The following is a 22,352-nucleotide window of genomic DNA, read 5'->3' as shown; positions in this document are numbered from 1 at the left end:
CTGCATCCTTTGTAGATTATTTGAGGGGAGGACAAGGAAGCAGATTTCATTTTGAAGGGATGAAAAATAAACAGCTTAAAAAGACACTGTTGAAATGTGTCAAAATAGTTAGTAAACACTTGATTAATTGGAACTGGGGCCCAAGTTAAATTTATGTCAGTGATATAGATAAACTTTTCTGAATCCCTTTTTTGAATTTACGGATTTCAAAAATATGTTTGTTAAAAAATAATATATATTAGAGGTCGGCATGAGTAGAAAATCTGGATCTGGGTACCAGCAGTTAAATACCTGAACACCCGGGTCTTTTTCGGGTAATGATTAAAAAAAAAAAAAAAATCACATTATGTCTGCGTGTGACATCACATGACATCATAGGTTTTACAGAAATTGAACCCCAAAGGTAACGGTCTGACGTCACTGCTGCCTGACGTCATTGCTAAGCAGAGTGTCTTGCGACCGTTCCATTGCACTGAATAGGGAGAAATGGAATACATAGTTCAGCACACATCTGTGTTTGTCTGGATTCAAATTGGTAATCAGCGATAATGTTTTTTTGTGTTTGTGCCTTCAAAACACTGGAAAACTAAATAATTTAATTTATTAAATGGGAAATGGATTTCCTGTTATGGTACGGTCGGGAGTTCAATGATACCGTTCCATTCCATAAAGAAATCTATATTGCTGTCGGTATTAAAACTGTTAACTTCTCTGTGCTTTTAAATAATAAAACGTGAAAAATGAAAGTGACCCTGTGTATGGTGTTACTTACTTTACAATTAAGATTAAATTGAAATGGTGGGGACACAGCCTCTTAGCATGTAGCTAGTACAGCAATTGCAAGCAACGACACTGTTACAGTACAGATTTCTTTTTTCAGAGGTAGGTACTGAGGTCCACATTTTGCGAAGTTTAACAGTAACAATGTTGATTGACAACAAGACAAATGATAACATGCTCCTATATACAGTTTTTAAAAGATTACCAAATGAAAATAATTTTGTAAAGACGTGAATACATTGTATGTTTCTTCCTACCAAAAATTACTTATTTGTAATTTTACCTGTGCAGAGTTAGAGAAGAAAAAAAATAAAAAAATAAAAAAAGAATACTGGTCCGTATCACCGTATCAGTATACAAAATACAAACACCAAATGAGCTACCCAGGACAGAGGGAACCCCAATTCTAAAATAAACAAATACATTTTAATTCAGCAGGGCTTTGCCCCGCCCCCTTTTCATGTGCAGGGCTTTCTGCCGCCCTGTTACATGCCTAAACACAACCTTATAGAAACGAAATACGTAAATTACAACATTCCAGCAACGTCATTAAAGGTGGTGTCAGTGGGTAATACGTTTGTATTGCACACCCACAAGTAGAAACAAAAGTATGTATGTATGTACGTACACACACAGTATATATATTAGGTAAACAAGGATATGCAAAACATTGGAAAATGAACAAGCAGAAGAACGAAACTGTACTGCAAAGCTCAATAGCATCTACCTGTTATTAATAATAATAATAATAATAATAATAATAATAATAATAATAATAAAAACAGTAAAATCCACTAAAGGCAGCCTGTAAATATCGGAACACAAGCGTGTATTAAGGTAGGCTTGCAGCACAATAAAAAAAAAAAAAAAAAAAAACATGGTTTTAATTAATAAAAGCAATAAGTATATTCTTTGTTATCACATATTATATTTATTATATGACATAGTTTAGCAGCTGTTAACCAGTTCCCTTGCAAAGTGAGGGTGGAGCCTACTTAAGCTGCGTGAATCTACCAGTGGTCAGTCTACAGGTAACCAAGGCAGATAGGTAAGTGATCTACTGTTTGTGATTAGTACCAGGTGAGTGTGGTTAAATTGAATAGAGGATGATTTGCAATTTGATTGGTTTCTACACAGCTTTTATCCATCCAGTTAGTATAATAGACAGCTAGTCTATTTGTGCACCAGCACGAAGCGCCAGCCAACTGAAGAGCCTCTCTACCAAAGAGCCATGAGTCTAGCTGTGGGAGGCACAGCGAGAAGAGACCTGCGAGGAGAGGCTGTTGTAGAAAATCCGAACCTAGCAGTGCTCTGGAAGATGCCAACTACTAGACAGGTCTGTACCCTCCCCCCACTGCTCCTGCTCCCACTACTACTGTACCTATCTGTCTCACCTGTCCTGCTATGGCTGTCTCTCACAACCTCTCTCCTGATAACACGAAGTCCTGCTGCCCTGTCCTCTCTCTACGTCCTGTCCCATACTCCGCGTCTCACTCGATGAGGAGGTGGGACTGGTCTCTCTCGATTCTGTCCCCTCTGACCTCTCCTCACTCTTAACACCTTTGAATTTCATGCTGGCCAACTAACCTCTCCCTGTCAACTCCTGCTAATTGTACTGTACTGCCCCCCTGGACCTCTCACTCACTTTCTTGATGAACTCTTATCTCCTCTCCTCCCTCCCACCTATCTACCCCAACTGTCTTGTTAGGTGATTTCAATATCCATCTCTCCAACCCCACCCACTCTGCCGGATTCCTCTCTCTCCCCATCCCCTCCTACCCACAAAGCTGCCCATCAACTGGTCCTCACCTTCTCCAGGGCCTGCTGCCCCCCCACCCTCCCTGTCACCCCTCTGATCACTATTTCATCTATTTTTCTCTCACCCTACTCCACCTACCCCCACTGTCACCTCCCACCGTAACCTCCGCTCTCTCCCCCTCTGTCCTTGCCTCCACTGCTCTCTCTCTCTCACCTCCCTCCTATCGATTCTTTTCTCCCAACTCTCTGTAGACCTGCTACCTCTCTCTCCTCTGTCCTATTTCTCCGCAATCTCTCTGCTGCCTTTGACACTGTCAATCACTCTATTCTCCTATCCTCTCTCGCTGACCTGGGAATCTCTCGCACAGCTCTGACCTGGTTCTCCTCCTACCTCTCCGACCGCACCCAACAGGTAACCTGACACAACTCAACATCCACACCTCACCCTCTCTCAACAGGAGTCCCAAGGATCAGTTTTGGGTCCTCTCCTGTTCTCGCTCTACACTCGCTCCCTGGGCCCCCTCTTCGCATCCTATGGTTTCTCATACCATTTCTATGCTGATGATACTCAGATCTTCCTCTCCTTCCCCACCTCGGATTCCACCAGCCCCTCCCGTATCTCTACCCTTCTGTCTGCGATCTCCTCCTGGATGCACTCACATCACCTCAAACTCAACCTGTCTAAATCTGACCTCCTTTCCTTCCCCCTCCTCTGATCTCCATTCCTCTGGAATCTACCACGCTCTCTCCCCCCTCCTCAGCAAAGAACCTCGGAGAAACCCTGGACCCCTGCCTCTCCTACTCCCAGCACATCTCCACTCTAGCACGCACCTGCCGATTCTTCTTGAGCAACATATGAAGAATCCAACCCTTCCTCACTACTCCACTGCTCCGCTCACTTCACTGGCTCCCGATCCCTGCTCGCATCCAGTTAAAGACTCTTGTACTCGCCTACCGATGCCTTAACCAGACTGCACCCAGCTACCTACAGACCCTCATCTCTCCCTACACCCCCACCCAAACTCTCTGCACTAGAAAACTGGCTGTACGCTCCCCTGTCTCCAGAGCCCGCTCCTTCTCCACCATTGCCCCGCAGTGGTGGAACGACCTTCCGAAAGATGTCAGGACTGCCCAGTCCCTGACCACCTTCCAGCGCCTCCTGAAGACACACCTCTTGTAAAACTCAACTCTTCCCTTCTGGACAATATAGAACTCTGCCTTTAAAGCACTTTAACTTGCACTTATCTGCTCCCTATTTTACTGCATTTAATCCTGCACTTAACCCAATTTGTAGTATTTTGTATTTCACCTGCACTCGTATCTAATCCTGATGTAACTATCAACACTTATCTGCTCTTGAACTGCCCCGATATCAAATCGTACTGTGTTTTTTATTTGCTCTTATTAGGACTGAAATCATTGTATTTTGTATCTTGCTCTTAATTGTACTGTAGTTTATTGGTGTCCATTGCCCACTGTTAATCATACATTAAAAACTATAAATCCCACACCCCACCAATTTCACTAATTTTATCAATACGATGGCTACTCTCTTTTTGTTTGTTTGTTTTATACTGTCAGTTAAAAAAACAAACAAAAAAATCACTTTTTTTATTCAACCTTTATGAATTTCTAGTGGCATGTGTGCCTAAATTAAAATGTATGTTCGCACAAGCAAATTGTTTGTCGCATATGCGACCAAATTAGTCGCACTGTAGAACTCTGTTATGTTTCCAATTTAGTTCCTGATATTATAGCGGCTGTCCTGCATATAATACTAAAAAATCTAAAGAATCTTAAAAAAAATAAAATAAATAAAAGCATTTTTATTATCATTTTTATTTTAGTAAATGTAACACATTGTGTTTAATCCATTATAGCTGTGTACTTGGCTTCCTTCTTGTACTTCTGCAACCTGCAGAACCAGGAGGCTGTGTGGTCCAGTGGTTAAAGAAACAGGCTTGTAACCAGGAGGTCCCTGGTTTAAATCTCACCTCAGCCACTGACTCATTGTGTGACCCTGAGCAAGTCACTTAACCTCCTTGTGCTCCGTCTTTCGGGTGAGACGTAGTTGTAAGTGACTCTGCAGCTGATGCATAGTTCACACACCCTAGTCTCTGTAAGTCACCTTGGATAAAGGCATCTGCTAAATAAACAAATAACAAATAATAAAAATAATAATAATAATAATATATGTGTGTGTCGGGCAGATGTGCTTATGTTTTGAACCAGTTAGCATGATCCTTTTAAAAGGAATGTTGCCAGTTGTGCTGCAAGACTAATATAAAAGCAATTTGGATGAATGTAAGCAGACAGCCAGAAAATTAAAGAATATAGGCTTAACTGTAGTTTTGAAACAATAACTCTTATCATTAACCAATACATTTGACAGTGATTTACCACTGCCAGTAAGCAAAATATTCCAGGTCATTTTCTGAATGTTTAAAGTAATGGATAGCTAATAATAACTGAAAAGTACAACAAAATATTCCAAAAATGTTGATTTAAATCACAAACATCTGAGTTTCTGGTTACTCATTCCATTTCTAATTCCATTGCTCATGGCAAGATTTTAAATACTCAATAAAAAAAACAAGAGATCATTTAAGAGTAATGACTTTACAATCTATCACTGCAATTACAATGCTCTGTGTTTTATACTCTCTCCTAATCTTCAAACTACATTTACAGCTTCTGCAAAATGAAAATGGTAGACTTGATATCTTTAAGCATTGCATTTTATAGTCCTCAAAATACAATTTTAGCTGGATAGACACACGCTTCTTCTTCAACCTGCTTGCTGTTACTACCATACTGTTCACTGTATATAGGGTATTTATGTGTATACAGTATATAGAGTGCTAGACTCTAGTACAAGCCAAAATCAAAGCACCTTCCCACGAGCAGACTTCCTATACCAGGCCACTCAGACCCTGAGTGGGTGAAAATCAGTTTGTGTCTTACAGAGCACCATATATAATATACGGTATAGTTAACAAGAATAATTAATGTCATTTCCATTTGATACAACAAAGAAATTGTCTAGCCAACCAAAGTTGTAAATTTGTCAAGATGCAAATTCCAGTACACTCCGGACATTCATGTAAAATGTTGTATATAATATAGGTAACATTAGGATATAGTATTTTGTGTAGATAAAAAACCTCATTTAAAAATGTTGTTTGTTTTCACATATTTAAGCACCTTTGACAATTCAACAAATTATGAAATGACAATTTTATAACACACACATAAAAAAACAGTACTGTACAGTACTATTTCTGGGGGGGGGGGGGGGGGTTACTTTATCTGCTTATTTTAAGACCTGTTAGTTTTTAAAATCTCATCAGCAACAAATACACTTCTGTGTATTACCATACTACAGTACATACAGTATAGAAAATACAATTATTTAATGAATTGGGACACCAGCTCTACACATCTTCTGTACCTCAGTATTTGCACACACCTTTTTTTCCACATGAATACACAGAAATCTTTAGATACTGATGCACTGATACATAGATACTTACGGTTCCTAGCTGTGCCTTTTTAAAGAGGCGATACATATCCATTGAATTAGTATCATCATGACTAGTAGGAAAAAAAAAAAAAACACATAAGAAAACACACTATTGTAATTTAACACACATTACACAGCAGGTAGCATTATTAGCTTAGAATGCAGTGTTTCGTTAAAATATGACCAACGGTATTCAATTAGCTTTATGTTTTGGAAGCCAAAGAGCAGAGCGTAATACATACCTGTTTTAGTAGCTGTGGTGCGGGGTGTTATGCCTCTCAGATTAAATTAGCTGATTCTGCTGGGTATAATGCGTTATAGGCTATGAATTTAACAACCTGCCACATTAAACTTTTCCAAGTCTATGAAGTTTCAGTGCTGTGTAGGTGCGGAGTCTAAAAACCCTGCGAGAGGCTCACCGGAACAAACGAAACCGAAGCGAAGGGCAACAAGGCTCACAGAAATATTTAAAGCGCTTAAGTACTTAGCTTTCCACGTGTATCGTGGGAACTGTTTTTTTTTTTTTTTTATAATAGAACTTCATGAATTACTTTTGTCGGGTTATTTTTTCTACGAGGTTATGAGAATGTCTGTGCAAAAGCCAGCTTGGGTTGTCCTCTTTCCTCGTGATTTCGTCCTCCTGTTTGCATTTGGGATCTCACGTTATTCCTGCGCAGTGTAGTGTTAAAAACACAGGTATTGCAAAAATAAAATACTTTAATGGTATTCTATTCAATAATAGTTCGTCTACATTGTGTAAATTTGTTTTCTTGAATACAGCATTTGTATCGCCAACATATCAATGACGAATGAAATAAAGATACCAGTAACTGATGGTGGTAATTGATTTCACCTGCTACAACTTGGCAGCACGTTTTTTATTCTTCTTCTTTTGAGGGTTTTGACTCTTTCCACACATCAATCCTTAAATAGGCTTGGAATGGCTAATACAGTTAGTTATGTGTAGTGCCACTAATGGACCCAGAACATGTAAATTTTACGCGCGCGTATTGTAAATAATTACTGGGTTGAGTGCTGGTGGAACATTTACTCGTCCGTCTCAAGAGTAAGGTACTCAGCAAGAACGAGTGTAAGCTTGCAAAGCTGAGAACGGTAACGGAATGGTTTCTGTTTCTACAAGTAGAGGTAACATAGTATTTAGTTTCCACTTTCTATTAACTCTTTGTAAATGTATGCACGTGGCATTGCCGAAACAAACACAGTAACGAGGCATTACAACGACTTTAAGCAAACGGATTATTAGGTTTGTCAGTATAACAGTACAAAGACCTTGCTCCCAATTTAATGAACAATGGCATGATTCCCATAACCTACACACCTGCTATAACTTTATTTTTTAGATTAATTAGTATTTAATGTTAATAAGTAACAAACTTGTGCTTTTAAGCCGTCATAATTCATCCAGCAATACACCCAGTAACATCATGACAGCATAACGTATTTTGTATATAAATTATGCAACTGGTTCCCCGCTCCCAGAGTTTCAATTTCTTACTTTATTTCCGAAGTCTCTCCTTCTAAATGAAGCAAAAACTGTATACAGTGTTAAAAACTCCATGGCAACCCGATGTTCCATTGCGTTGTGATACAGTATTCACCATTGTGTCATTTTTGTATGTTAACCCACCTCAACATAATCATCAATATTATTGGTAGTCTAATGAAATAGACTCCTACCCACTTCATCTTACCCACAATCATCTTACTATGTACAATGTGTTTCTCCCCAATTTTAAATGTTCAATTATGTTCCCTTAAAACACTCCTTGTTTTATTGATATGGTTGACTTAGAGCTAATAAAGTAACTGTATGACAGTAATGTTTAAAGAGAACTGTCATTCTGTCACAGGTTTAGTTCTATTACAGTGTATGGTACTTCAGGTTTTTGTTTAATGTGTGTTTGAATGACTAACATAAAATGAAATACCTTCTAATATTGTGAGTTGTGAGTTTATTGCCTAATTACCTGATTGTTGCCTGATGATGTAGTTCACGCAGCAATGAGTACCCATAATCTAAAATTGCTACAGGTGGCACATTTTTTTTTTCCACCAGCTGACAAGGAATGTGCAGGAGATTAGATAGAACATCAGGAACAACTGTGGTATGTAACACATACTTTTGTGAAAATGGGCTGTCCCGCACATGATTGATTCAAAATGGAAATGGCATCCCTGTCTTCTATTTTGTGAGACTGACTGTCCAAAAAAAGATGGATTGGTCTCAATAGGGCCCTATTGCTCCTGGTGTATTGTTCTGTGTGGAAACATGGGTGTCTTCAGTTTGCAGTATTTGGGGTTTTGTTTTTTGAATTGAGGAGTTCTCAAGATGGCGCAACAAATCTAAATTGCAATTTTACCATAATAAAGGGGCTGGTGTCTCCGGCTGATCTTACTTGGTTGTGGAATATAAACTAACTGTGCTTTCAGCAACATATGCTTTCTGAAGTAGGGTGTACAGAAGACAAACATTTGGAAGGATCCGTTATAAAAGTTTAACATAGTAAAATCATAGCAAGGTGTAACAAAGCATAATGAAAGCAGGTAAAGACCCAGCTAGTATGGTAAAGCATATTATAAATCACAGTAAATGCATAGTTTAACCATTGGAAAAACCTAGTGCAAATTTACAGTGGTAAACTTTTAGAAGGGATATAGTAAACTGGCAACAAGGAACTTTAAAATTGAACAAGATTGTAGGACACTAACTTTTAACTGCACGTTAAGACAAACAAGTCTTTAACTTCATCACAGGACTGGAATTCCTATTAGACCTGCGTTCAGTATTCTTCTGTTTGCAGACATCTGTTTGCCATTTAGCTGCATTGTTAGTTACCCTCTCCTCTTACAATCGCTATTAAAAACCAGAAAACCCCTCTGTGAAGCTCAGTGTAATGTACTATCTAAATCACCCATTGCCAACAAAAACAGGTACTGCAAAGTATAGCAATGTAGACATGATTTGTTGTGTCTCAACAGGACATGTAGGAGTAGTGAAGGATTAAATCAAGGGTAAAGTGCAATCCAGAAATGTGATTACATGGTAACTCATACATTTTACAAAATGCACTTTTCCCTGTCCTCTTTTGCCACGGTCATATTATTTGATGACTGTGGTTTCTTTGAAGAACCCAGAGTTTTCTAACTTGTACACAGTTTTCTTTGACAAATCCAAAGATTTCTGTACTCATGCAGGTATTTACAGTTTTCAGTTGGATTGGAAAATCCATTTTAAGAGCAAAGGGTGATGTCATAGACATGTTTCAAATATGCATAACTATTCTGTCTGGATACAGGATAATTAGTTTACAAAGAAGAGTCAAATAACTGCAGTTGCAGATTGACAACACCTATACTTTCATGGAGTGTTTGTATTGGAACTGTTTCATGTACTGTCTGATGTTTTTGAAAATATGAGACATGAACATGTTTTTGCTGTTGGATTTTTTCATTCAATTAAAGGAAAGCCTGGGGAGTTATCAGTCATTTAGCAGTCTGCTGCACATAGTTTAAGAAATAGCTGAAAACATAGCTCCCTTGTTATGACTGCTCTCCCAGGTTAGGTCACTGTGGAATCATTTTAAGATCTTGCATTTGTACTTGCTATTTATATTTTGTGTTTGTACTTGCTATTTTTATTTTGTGCTTGTACTTGCTATTTGTGTTTGTACTTGCTGTTTTTATTTTGCCTTTACCTGCGTAATGTTGCAATCTGTGTAATCAATCTGTGTCTCCCCCAGTGGGATGCTTGAAAGCTGCTCATTGCCTTTGTGTGTTTTTTAGTTGTTAATACAATGCGCACTGGAACTACTGCTCAAGCCCTTTTAAGCTGTGTAATGAACTTTGCTTCAAAGTGCTGACTAACTTCTTTTGAGTACATAACAGCTATCGTTACACTATCTGACGGTCCATTTTCAGATAGATTTTTTAAGTCATGCTGTTTGGGAAAGGTATTGTGACTTTTTGTTTGTTGCTAGTTCATTCAAAGCTTTAACCACTCAATCAGAATATATATAATGGCCCCTATTTATAAAACCTGAAAAAGGACTGTTTTAAGGAATGTTTGTTTTAGGGCATTTAAAAAAAAAAAAAAAAAAAAGAATGGTTCTAGCTATTAACTTAACCCAGGACTAGACTCGATATTCTGTGTCAAGCTCTGGCTTCACAGTATTGTAATTCATGGGAGCACCACAGCCAGTGAGCCTGTGTTCCCCTGACTGTATGACTAGTGCTGAATACCAGCAGTCATTATGTTACCAGGTGAGCCACTCAGGGACCCCTGAGAATAAACTTCTAAACCTCTCTAAAATGGTTTAAAAAGGCTTCAAACTTGATTTAATTAATCAAAATGGCCTTTAAAAGTAATTATAAAAGTCCTTGAAGTTTAAGAATAGAGCCAAGGAGTACTAAGAAGAAATTTGAAGTAATCAGACCTGTTTGAACCTCTATAATATTGTAGGTTTCTGTTAATGAAACTATTGTTTTGCAATAGACAATTTGTAATCTGTTTTACTACATTGCTTTTAAACTATATAGAATCCACAATCAGAAATAATTGCTTTAAAGAGAATTGTTGAAGTTTAAATGCATTGTTTCACTGTTTTATAAAAAAGAGGATTGTTTACTAAACTACAGATACTATTGAAATTAAACACAGTAAAAGTGATTTTCACTTAGTTCTGCCTGTGCTTGATTTTATCCTCTGTATTTCCACGACACATCTTCTTCATTGCTGCAGTAATCATGGAAGAGAGTTTCTCTCCCAATACAAAATATGAACTTTTCTGGCTTCAGATAAAGTTCACAGATTTGGAAAGGCTGTTGTTTCTGACAACTCCAAGAAAATTAAAATAATGACAGTTTGTCATTGTTGCTGTCCAAAAAAACGATAGTTTCATGGAAACCTGACTGATAATTTTCATGGACTTGGATGAAGTGCTATATTTGTGGACAACATGCTTATAAAAACATTTTTCATGGAAAATGGTTCAATTTCTTATGTCCATAACATTTTTGGCTGCTTTTAATAAAGGTGCAGTTGAGAAAAAAATATGAATAATGTACTTTCAGGTACATATACTGTAAGTTGTAAAAAAATAAAAAAAGCGATCAGTCAACTTATTATGAAAATGATGAGCTGTTAGTATGAATATTTTTGATGGGACTAATACCAAAGCTTTTTTCTGTCGTGAAGCATTCTCAAAACCATTCCAGGAAACAAAAAACAATGTATATTAGAGTTTGACACTTACAAAGAGAATATTCAACTAGAAATATTTCCTGTCACGCATTATCAGTATACATAAATCACCATTACCCAGGAATCATATCTGAATGATTTTATTCACAGTATACTACATCATTTTGGTGCAAGATTTTTTTTTTTTAAATAGCATTATAAATCCTATATGAGAAATCATAAAGGATTTCTCAAAATTCTAAAAGTTAGAATAAATATAATAAGTTATGTGCAGGGGGTCTCTATTGTAAAATACATCATTTATGAGCAGCCAAGACCCATACTGCACACGATGAAAATTTCTATACAATAAGAAACCATGCACTTGATATATTTTAAAACAGCCAGGGACAAACCTAATATCTGATGCATTGTGAGTGGCAGTTAATTTAACAACTGTTCAGGTATTATATATCTAAACTGTCAGAATTATACTTATTACGCCAATGTTTATATTGCAGTCATATTTTTTATTTCACTGTGCTACAGCAGATCCTATTGTTATTATTTGTTTATTTAGCAGACACCTTTATCCAAGGCGACTTACAGAGACTAGCGTCTGTGAACTATGCATCAGCTGTAGTCACTTACAATTACGTCTCCCCTGAAAGACGGAGCACAAGGAGGTTAAGTGACTTGCTCAGGGTCACACAATGAGTCAGTGGGTAAGGTGGGATTTGAACCGGGGACCTCCTGGTTACAAGCCCTTTTCTTTAACCACTGGACCACACAGCCTCCTACTGATCCTACTGGCCAGGTGCCTGGTGAACTCAAAACAGACATGCTTGCAGGACACGCCTTTTTCCACCAGGACGGTAACTCGGCAACATCTTCTGTCAAGCTCCTGCATGTTAAAAGTGGCCACTCATTTTCCACCGTGACATCTCTTTAAACAGTTGAACTTAACCCTAGATACTGAAATATACAGTAAATGTGTGATTAATCTATGGTGCTTCCATCAGACCTATACACAGTAACTTAGTGACAGGATAAACAGCCGTCATCTGGGTAGTGAAAAGCAATGAATGAGGATCACCCTTTTAACAGCATTTTTTCTGAAAATGTAGCTTCATATTTCAGATATAGTTCCCCCTTTGGACTTAGATAGGAAAAAAAAGCAAATATAAACTGATGCACAATGGGCCTCATTTACGAAAGGGCACTAAACATTGTGGTGCACCATAATTGCAATTAGTTTGCACATTCATGATTTCCGTATTTGCTTTTGCAATTGTATTCATTATCACGCGAAATAGTGGGCATATTATGGTGCCACACTATGGTAATCAGAATGAATATGTGACGTGTATGGTAATGCATGATAATGTATTTAAATGAGGCACCATGCACCGTATTTACTAATGGGCGATAATCGTAGTGTGCGCCTTAAAGTTAAAGTGAGCGATAATTAGTTAGTTTGGAAACCAGGCTGTAACCACTGATAGGCGCACTATTTAAACTTATTATTCTGGACTGAAATCTATCTGGCATCATGGAGGCATTACTTGCATTAAAGTTTTCATATAGAGTAGTGAAACCTGTAAATAATAGGTTATATTAAGCAGGAATAAACGTGAATTAGTTATAATTTCTTAGATTTTATTTTACAGTTCATTACATTTGTACAAACAATAGAGTGGTTAAATAAAACACTGGACCAAACAAGGTATTTTAATTTAAAACAACCTTCTCCACTAGAATTTCCAACTCCTCTGCGTGCAGTTTTAGTTTGCGTTGCCTCTGCCTGTCACCTGCGGAGGGCTGTGTCTGTTGATGGCCAACCTCCACCTTTCACAATAACCCACCGACCAAAAGATACGCCTGGACTGCTGGGGCTTTCTATATCACGGTGGTCATGGGTAAGTCTTGGACATCGTGCACATTAAGTTATCACTCAGAATACATGTACTGTGCACGCTATGGTATGTAAATTGGCCAGATAGTATGCACGTAAATTAATGCGTTCTCTGTTAGTAAATGGGACAGTACATTTAGATTTGTGTTGCATGTTAGGCTTGCTACTTAATGTGCACTGTAACACGGCCGCACTCACAGTCATTCGTTTGCCCCTATAAAAATGCACACAGAAAATGGAGTTTTTATGCGCTGACGCACTATTTTTTTAATAAACAAAAATAAACAAACAAAATAAACACTTAGCTCCTTCAGAGCACTGACTGTACACTTGTCAGGAACCTAGCTAATACATAGGACAGCTAGGCATTTACCTGTTATAAAACAAAACACACTGTTTAATGCAATTTTGCACGGTCACACACAATACCTCTCAGTTGACGGCTCGGCAGCAAGGTACACCTCCTGCTTCTTTCTGCTCAGCTGTCCTGAAGAGAGTGGCTGCCTCTCTTTTAAACCCTGCACCTGGCTCTAATTTACAATATGAACCAGGTGTAGGTGATAATTAGTCATAAAATAATCATTAAACAAAACCTGCTGTTTAGGCAGGGAGGATATTAACCCTCTCCCTGCTCACATATCCTCCCCCATGTCTTTTTTAGACACCGTCCATTTAACGGCCACTTCCCTCCACCTTTAAAAGACCACCCACCCTCAAGTCTGATTTCTTTAATCTTCGCTCTTCTTGAGGGTTGGCCAGTCCCTCCGGCGCTTCCAAGGAGGGACCGAGAACCGGCGATGAGGGACCCCACCGTGGTGACAGGGGCGACTGGCGCGCCGACCAGACACCTGGTGGGTGGTGCAGCAGGCAGAGGTCCGTGGATGGGTACCGGCGTAGCAACCGCTGAACCGCCAGGGGGAGCACAGCAACAGGCAGGGGGAGACCAAGCAACGTCTGCCGCCTGCGTCGTGACGTCTGGGTTTGCTGGGGGTACCTCTCAGTTGACGACTCGGCAGCAGGGTACACCTCCTGCTTCCTTCTACTCAGCCATCCTGAAGAGACTGGCTGCCTCTCTTTTAAACCCTGCACCTGGCTCACAGCACGTTGCAGCTACATTTAGTGCCCTTTTGTAAATGAGGCCCAATGACTGAACTATAGGGTATTTGAATTGGCAGCACATTATCATTCTATGTGAAACAGTAGCAAAACCTATACAGAGATATCGAGTTCATTACAAAAAATGTTTCACTTGGTGATTAATGCAAAACAGGTTTTGTTTGTTTTCACAACAGACGATAATTGTACTGAAAATCAGACACAGAACTTGTTTTTGTGCATGGTCTCATTAGTCTGCTTGTAATGTTATCTTTGTATTTTAGGGTTTAGTTTCTTGCTTGTCCAATTTATTGGAAACTTGAGCTCACTGAGGTGTGTCATTTTAAAAAGAAATGAAATCACAAATACCTTTGGTAAAGGTCAGAGATAACTCATGGCCTTCTGGGGTGGTCGGTGGGTTTGGAACTGTTACTCTGTGAGTCTAGGGGCTGTTTATGTTCTTTCATTTTTTTTGTGTGTGCAAATAGCTTAATCTATTTTAAACTGTCTATTTTTGATTCTGACACAGACTTTGGAATGTTTGGCTTTGTGCCAGGGCCTAAATTTGTCTGCAGGATATTACCCCATAACACAGTCTGACAGAAATGTAATATTTCAGGGACTTTATAAAAGGGCTGTAAGGGGCCAAGTAGCTTTGTTTTTTGATGGTTCGGTTAATGACGAAGTTAGTGGCTTAACTCCTATTATCAGTCTCTGAAGAGGTCAAAAACATGTCATTCAATTCCGCAGTCCATCTCAAATCGATGTTACCAATCAAGTATAATAGACCGTATATTTACAATGAACATTGAGGCATGCATGTTGCTGTTTTTGTTATTGAAATTGTTATTTCTGAAAGACTGTGACAGGCTAGCTGCAGGGGTGACGTCAGACCAGAAAGAAACACACAGACAGGCAGTACTCGGTTTGAAACTGAAACGCAATGGTTGCGTTCAGTAGGTTTATTGAAAAATAAAAGGTTTAAACAGAAAACAAGACACAGCACTTGAGGCCAAAATAAATAGACAAACAAAACTGATTAACACTAAACAAACAGTGGATGAACAGACAAACAAACACGGTGAGTCTAAACAACTTATATTTATTTTATTTTCTCTTTCTCCTCACCTAAGTTAGCTGCTCTTATGTTCTAGTTGCCTGACATACATATATGTAGGCTAGATCAGCCAAAGTGCCTTAATAGATAAGAACCAGCCCTGATCTTGTGAACTACTACTATGGATCAAGTTTTGTTTTGCTGGCAACACACTGCTGTTGCACTACATGGTGCTGGTGATTACTAATGTAAAGAATCTGATCGAGCTTGCATTACATATGTCTATGGCAGGCAATTAGAATTGAAGGACAGCTCCTGAACTCAGGTGAAAGCACCTCAACATAACTTATCAAATCATAAAATCATAAACAGTAAAAAAAAAAAAAAAGATGATGGCATTTGAAGCTTCTTACTTTTAAAGGAACAAGTAAGGTTTATATACTGATTCCAAATAAACCGAGATGTTTATTAAAAATGTGTTTTTCATTTTAAGAAAGAAACTGCTGCAAATATCACAATGGAGCAAATGCTTAGTAAATCCGACATATTGTTTTTAAATGCTTTGTCGTTTTCTTTTTATCTGGCAAGATAACAAGCTCTGGTACTGTTTCGCTCTTTTGCATTGACGCAGAGTAGCGGAATTTATTAAAATATTTTGGGCAAACGACAAGAAAAACATGCAACTATGACATCTGGTGATAAATAACCAAAGGCTGGCTTTATTTTTGGGGCTGTTTCTTAGTTTCAACACAAAATGGAAGGGTTACCATATTTAAAAGGAAACCGCATTTGAACTAAACACAGGATTCAGTTTTAATTACGGCAGCACTATCTTTATAAATTGAACAACAAAAACCTATGATGTCTATCTAAAAAAAAAAATACATATATGTCAGAAAAGAACATACCTGTATACTGTAGCTGGACGAAATGGTTTAAGAAAGGTAACATTTTAAACAACAATGTGTTTTCAAGATTTAGATAAACATCTTCATATTCTCGTAAGTGTAGCTGATAATAAAGGTATCCAAACTTTTGACTTATCTATCTTTAGTGGTAATACAGTTGCATTACAATGCCAATGAAATAGTTGTGTACTAAAGGGCAATGGCAGTAGCACAATGTCAGCTACAATGTTAGACATTGGTGTCACTGTACTATCATTCCAGTGTTATCGTAATAGTATAGCAATACACATTGGTAATCTATTGCAGTAATATGGTACAATGTCAGTAAACGTTTCAATATTGATTTTGAAAATAATATGCTCGTGGTTCTGCTAATGGGTTTTAAAAGCCTCTATGTGGATAAGGATAGCAGTGCCATAATTAAGTGATTTTCTAACACAGAATGTTTCTTTACAGAACTAACTTAATTATGGTGTTGCTCTCCATATACATCTAGAGGCTTTTAAAGAGTTGAAAGATCACATTGTCACATGATTTGAATGGTATGAGGAAGTCTTTTCAGCCTGACACTTTGGATTCTCCAGACAGAGTCAAAGCACAGCATCCCAGCATCACCCTCCTCCGTCCCCCACTCAACTCAGCCCAGCTAACTTACCTGTACATCAGCATTTCTTTCTTTCTATTGTGCTTGAGATACCCAACCAGAATCTTTCCGTCTCAACCACAGCCAGTTTCTGCTTCTCTCTGCTGCTTCAGATAAGTTCTTCACTGTGCGATGCAACTCTTGGCCACTGAATCCGACGTCTCTGAGAAACCGGGTTGTAGAGTATGCCACAAATCCTCGACAACCCATCTCCACTGGGATAACCCAGACTCTCCATCCTCGCTGTTCCGCTTCAGCAGCTAGTTGAGCATACCACAGTTTCTTCCTCTCATAAGCCTCATCTACAGCATCCTCCCATGGCACTGTTAACTCTACCAGGTGAACAAGGCGTGCTGATCTAGACCACAAGGCAATATCTGGTCGAAGGTTAGTGGTGCCTTAATGTTGTAGGTGATGAACACAAAGGACATTAGGGATCCTCTCCTACCCAGAGGTTTAGGTTCTGTAGTGACGAGAGAACATCATGTTAACCTGATGAGGAAACTGATCCTGCTCTGTTCCACTGCCCATAGGTCTTGCCAGCCAATCTTGCGTTGTTCCACACTCTCCCACCTCATCCATTCTCCCTGCTTGGCCTGGGAAACGGCCTTTACGCACCTCATCCTCCCCTCCTGCTTTTGCACCTTGTTGACTACCAGCTTCCTCCGTTGAGCTGGGGCTGCCTTGTGCCATGTAAGAGAAGCTGAACTGAGACCAAGACCCACTCTTCCATGCTGAACTTGCCCTATGATATCACCGATTCAAAGGGCAGCCTTTGCATCTTCCACGGCTTTCTTTGCCGCCCACTTTCTTCCAGTTTTCAACACAGGTGCTACCTCCTTATGCATTTGTCTCGTGACTCTACTGATGCCATTTCCAGTCTGACCTTGGCGCACTTTACGATAAAGTCCCACTCTGCTGAGGCAGCGTGGAACTCCCAGCCATTTCCTGATGTATGAACTGATTAAAGCTTCCAGCTTCTCTACTGTTGTCAAAGAAACCTCGTACACAGTCAGTGGCCACAGCAACCTCGGCAGTAGACCAAACTGAAAGCACCAGAGTTTTAGTTTGCCTGGTAAAGCGCTGCTGTCTATGCTCTTCAACTCTTCCACTGCTTGTTGTCTAACTTCTCCCACCCAAACTGTGTCCTTAGATCCTTGTCGTACCATCTCCCAAGACTTTTCACTGGCTTCTCAGACACTGTTGGTATTGCCTCACCATTAATGTAGAACATTTTATCTACTACTTTACCTTTAATTATAGAGATGCTTCTTGATTTAGTGGGCTTCAATTGCATTCGTGCCCATTCAATGTTATTGGTTAATTTGCCCAATAACCGATTAGTGCAGGCTACTGTTGTAGTCATGGTTGTCATGTCATCCATGTGTGCTCGAATTGGTGGTAGTCGCATTCCAGAAGCCAAGCGCTCTCCTCCCACTACCCATTTTGATGCCCTAATGATTACTTCCATTGCCATGGTAAAAGCCAGTGGAGAAATGGTGCATCCTGCCATTATTCCAACTTCTAGGCATTGCCATGTAGTGCTGAATTCTGAAGTTGAAAAACTAAATTGCAAATCTCCAAAGTAGGCGTTCACTAAATTTGTTATTGTCATCGGCACACTGAAAAAATCAAATGCTGCCCAAGAAGTTCATGTGGCACTGAACCATATGCATTAGCCAAATCCAGGAATGGCACATGGAGCTCCTTCCTCTCCTTTTTAGCTGATTGAATCTGTTGTCAGATCACATTGATGTGTTCTAAGCATGCTGGGAAACCTGGAATGCCCGCTTTTTGTACTGAAGTGTCAATGAAGCAGTTCTTTAATAGGTAAGTTGACAATCTCTGAGCAATAATGCTGAAGAAAATCTTGCCTTCTACGTTTAATAGGGAAATAGGGTGAAACTGACTGATGCTTGTAGAATCTTTTTCTTTAGGTATAAAGACTCCACCTGCTCGGCGCCATGCTCTTGGTACAACCTGTTTTTCCCATGCCACTTTCATCAATTTCCACAGGATTCGTAGAACTCCTGAAGCACTCTTGTACACTCTGTACAGAACTCCATTAGGCCCTGTAGATGATGAAGCCCTCGCTTTTTTCACAGCTTGATCTACTTCTTTCCACTTAGGTGCACAGTCCTCCATTTGGTATTCTGGTGGATTAATAGGTGGGATGTTTGAAGGAATTATCTGAAGGAATTGACACATTGTATGTGTTTCCTCCAAATATCTCTCCAGCTCAAACTTAGATGCTTTTAGTGTGCCATTCTCCTCACTGGTGAATAGCTTCTTTACAAATTTGAATGGGTCTTTATAATAGTTAGTTCCCACACACTCCTTCTTTTTGTAGCGGTTCCGTAGGCGCTCAGCTCTGCGCAATGTTGCAAGCTTATCTTTTATGACCCCTTTTAAGAGATTGAGTCCCTCCTTCTGACTTTGACCTGCTCTTCTCCATTGCTTTCTCAGCTGTCTCCTTTCTCTAACTAAGCGTTCAATCTCCTGCTGCCATCTAGACTTTCCAGGAATAGTTTATACTTTTTCCTTCCTTTTTTCAACTCCAAACCATTCGCTTTCATATGCGTAGATGATGTCCCCAGATTTATCCAGCTTCTTTTCAACTGTTCCACTTAACCTTTCCAACCCATAACAGAGATCTGTGTTTACTGTGTCCCATGCAGTTTTCTCACAAGTTCTTGGCCATTTAACTCCAGGCTATATATATATACAGGCAGGTATTTAAACCAGCAGGAATGTTTATTCGGGGCAGTCTACAGTCTGTGTGAGAAGAGAGGCTGTCACGGTGCAGGGACCTGTGTGGTCTGTCGACAGGTAATGTGGAAACCTTTTGTATGTGTGTTTAAAACAGTGGTGTGTGTGCGTTTAAAGAAGTGTTTTGGACTGGTAAATGGCTTAGCCGTCCAGTGTTCAGTTAGGGACTTAAAAAAATAAATTTTAGTAAGTACTCCAAGTGGGAGTTAGGCGTTTGTTTTGTTTTTGTTTTATTTATTGTAAATAATAAAAGTGCATGCAAGTGCTAAACCTGCAATTCTGGTGTCTGGGTCTGCATTTATAAGGGCAAAATGAGCCTCAGCCATAAGGCTGTGTTACTATATATATATATATATATATATATATATATATATATATATATTGTGATATATTGCCCCCACTCGGGTTCGTTGCCCCTTTAAAAATTGACCCAGACACAGAAATTGGGGTTCAGCGCTTCTGCGCACTTTTAATAATACAAACAGAACACAAAACAAAAACAAACACCTAGCTCCTTCGGAGCACTAACTAAAACTCCGGAACACCCTGACTATAAAGTGGGACGGCTAAGCCGTTTCCCCACAACACAAAACACACAGAAATTCTATACTTGCCGACTGCTTGGAAGCAGAGCACAACTTCGTGCCTACTTCTATACAGCAGCCCTGAGCAGACTGACTGCATCCCTTATATACCCTGCACCTGGTCCTAATTTAACAATAATTACCAGGTGCAGGGGATAATTAACAATTAACACAATGTGCATTTGCACATGTTTTCTTCTATGCAGGGAGGATTAACCCCCTCTCTGCTGTGTTACACTTCCCCCCCCTTAAGTGCACAGCACTAATCGGCCATTCCAAGGCCACATTCTCCCCCCCCCCCCCCTTTGAAGTCCGGTGCCCAGAGGAAGGGGCCGCGATCCGGCGAGTAGGGACCCAAACGGCTTGCCAGGGGCGACCAACGCATAGGCCGGTAACCTGGACGGTGCAGCGACAGGCAGAGGTGTGAGCCACGGGACCGGCTCAGCGACATCTGAGAGTCCAGGGGGAACACAGCGGGAGGAAGGGGGAACGCCAGTGACGTCACACGACCGCGTCGAGACGTCTGAGGTTTCAGGTGGAGCGGAGCAAGGGACCAGGTGAGGAACTGTGCCTGGCGGTGCCCCGACCTGGGCACGAGGTCGAGCACAGGGAGGTCCATGCAATCCGACAGGGTGTCAACAAGCACAGGGCAAGGGACCGTGCCCGGCAGCACCGGACTGGTTTCCAGGGGTGGTGGTCGGGGCTGTGGTGGAGGTGACTCCCTCACCTCCTCTGGTTCCCGAGACGGCAGCTCCAGCCCCTCTGGCTCCCGAGACTGCAGCTCCACCCCCTCTGGCTCTCGGGTTGGCAGCTCCACCCCTTCTGGCTCTCGGGACAGCTGCTCCACCCTCTCTGGCTCTCGGGACGGCTGCTCTACCTCCCATCTCTGGAGCAGCAGGTCCAGCTCTGTAGGCTCCGGCTCCGGTAGCCCTAGCTCCACTCTCCACTTCTTGTTTTGCTCCTCCTGAGCAGCTGTATTTCTTTTGATCTTCTCGATCAGTTCTTGAAAATCCATATTTATTTATTTTACTGGGTCGTAGGGGCGCCCACAGCTTCTGACACCACGTTGTGATATATTGCCCCCACTCGGGTTCGTTGCCCCTTTAAAAATTGACCCAGACACAGAAATTGGGGTTCAGCGCTTCTGCGCACTTTTAATAATACAAACAGAACACAAAACAAAAACAAACACCTAGCTCCTTCGGAGCGCTAACTAAAACTCCGGAACACCCTGACTATAAAGTGGGACGGCTAAGCCGTTTCCCCACAACACAAAACACACAGAAATTCTATACTTGCCGACTGCTTGGAAGCAGAGCACACCTTCCTGCCTCCTTCTATACAGCAGCCCTGAGCAGACTGACTGCATCCCTTATATACCCTGCACCTGGTCCTAATTTAACAATAATTACCAGGTGCAGGGGATAATTAACAATTAACACAATGTGCATTCACACATGTTTTCTTCTATGCAGGGAGGATTAACCCCCTCCCTGCTGTGTTACAATATATATATATATATATATAGAGAGAGAGAGAGAGAGAGAGAGAGAGGTCGGCACAAGTAGGAAATACGGATCCGATTGTAAGTCGCCCTGGGTAAGGGCGTCTGCTAATAATAATCAATAATAATAAAAATAATAATACCAGCGGTGAAATTCCCGGACACCCGGGTCTTTTACAGGTAATGATTAAAAAAAAAAAAAACACTTCTATTAATGTTTTTAATGCATGATACATATTTAAATACTATATAGTACACATACATTTAGTCCCTTCAGATCTGTAGACTTGCGTAACCTTTTTCAGTACAGGAAACATTGAAATAATAATAAACATCTCAGTTTGAATACAGTTATTAATGTTAAATGCACTTCATTCTGTGGGACTCTTTGCAACATCTTTTGGCCATATTCTGCTGTTGTTGTTGTTGTTGTTAACATGGCATCCAAAAGAGCACTGTGTGGAATTTCTTTACCAAAGCAGAAGAAAATGGAATTTGCAAACTCTGCCAAGGAAACATATTCAAAGGATGAAGCACCTGCACACTTACTTAATCTGCTCCACAAATATTCATTTGACCCAAAACAAAATAGGTAAATGTTTTGTAAGTGTGTGAG

The 22,352-nt window shown here is 40.1% G+C and overlaps 1 long non-coding RNA gene across 1 annotated transcript in view; it reads right to left on the bottom strand.

Annotated features, from left to right (window-relative positions):
* The window catches only part of LOC117424132 (uncharacterized), a 35,454-nt gene extending 28,468 nt beyond the window's left edge, over window positions 1-6,986 (bottom strand). The window contains exons 1-2 of the long non-coding RNA XR_009307755.1: window positions 6,304-6,986; window positions 6,072-6,132 (exon numbers count right to left, since the gene is read on the bottom strand). This is a non-coding gene — a long non-coding RNA (uncharacterized LOC117424132). The remainder of the gene's footprint in view (window positions 1-6,071; window positions 6,133-6,303) is intronic.
* Between the last annotated feature and the right edge of the window lie 15,366 nt (window positions 6,987-22,352).

This window comes from Acipenser ruthenus, chromosome 19 (assembly GCF_902713425.1).
Source record: "Acipenser ruthenus chromosome 19, fAciRut3.2 maternal haplotype, whole genome shotgun sequence".
Lineage (NCBI taxonomy): Eukaryota > Metazoa > Chordata > Actinopteri > Acipenseriformes > Acipenseridae > Acipenser > Acipenser ruthenus.
Note: the sequence above shows the minus strand (reverse complement) of the source record. Positions and strands in the feature narration are given on the sequence as shown.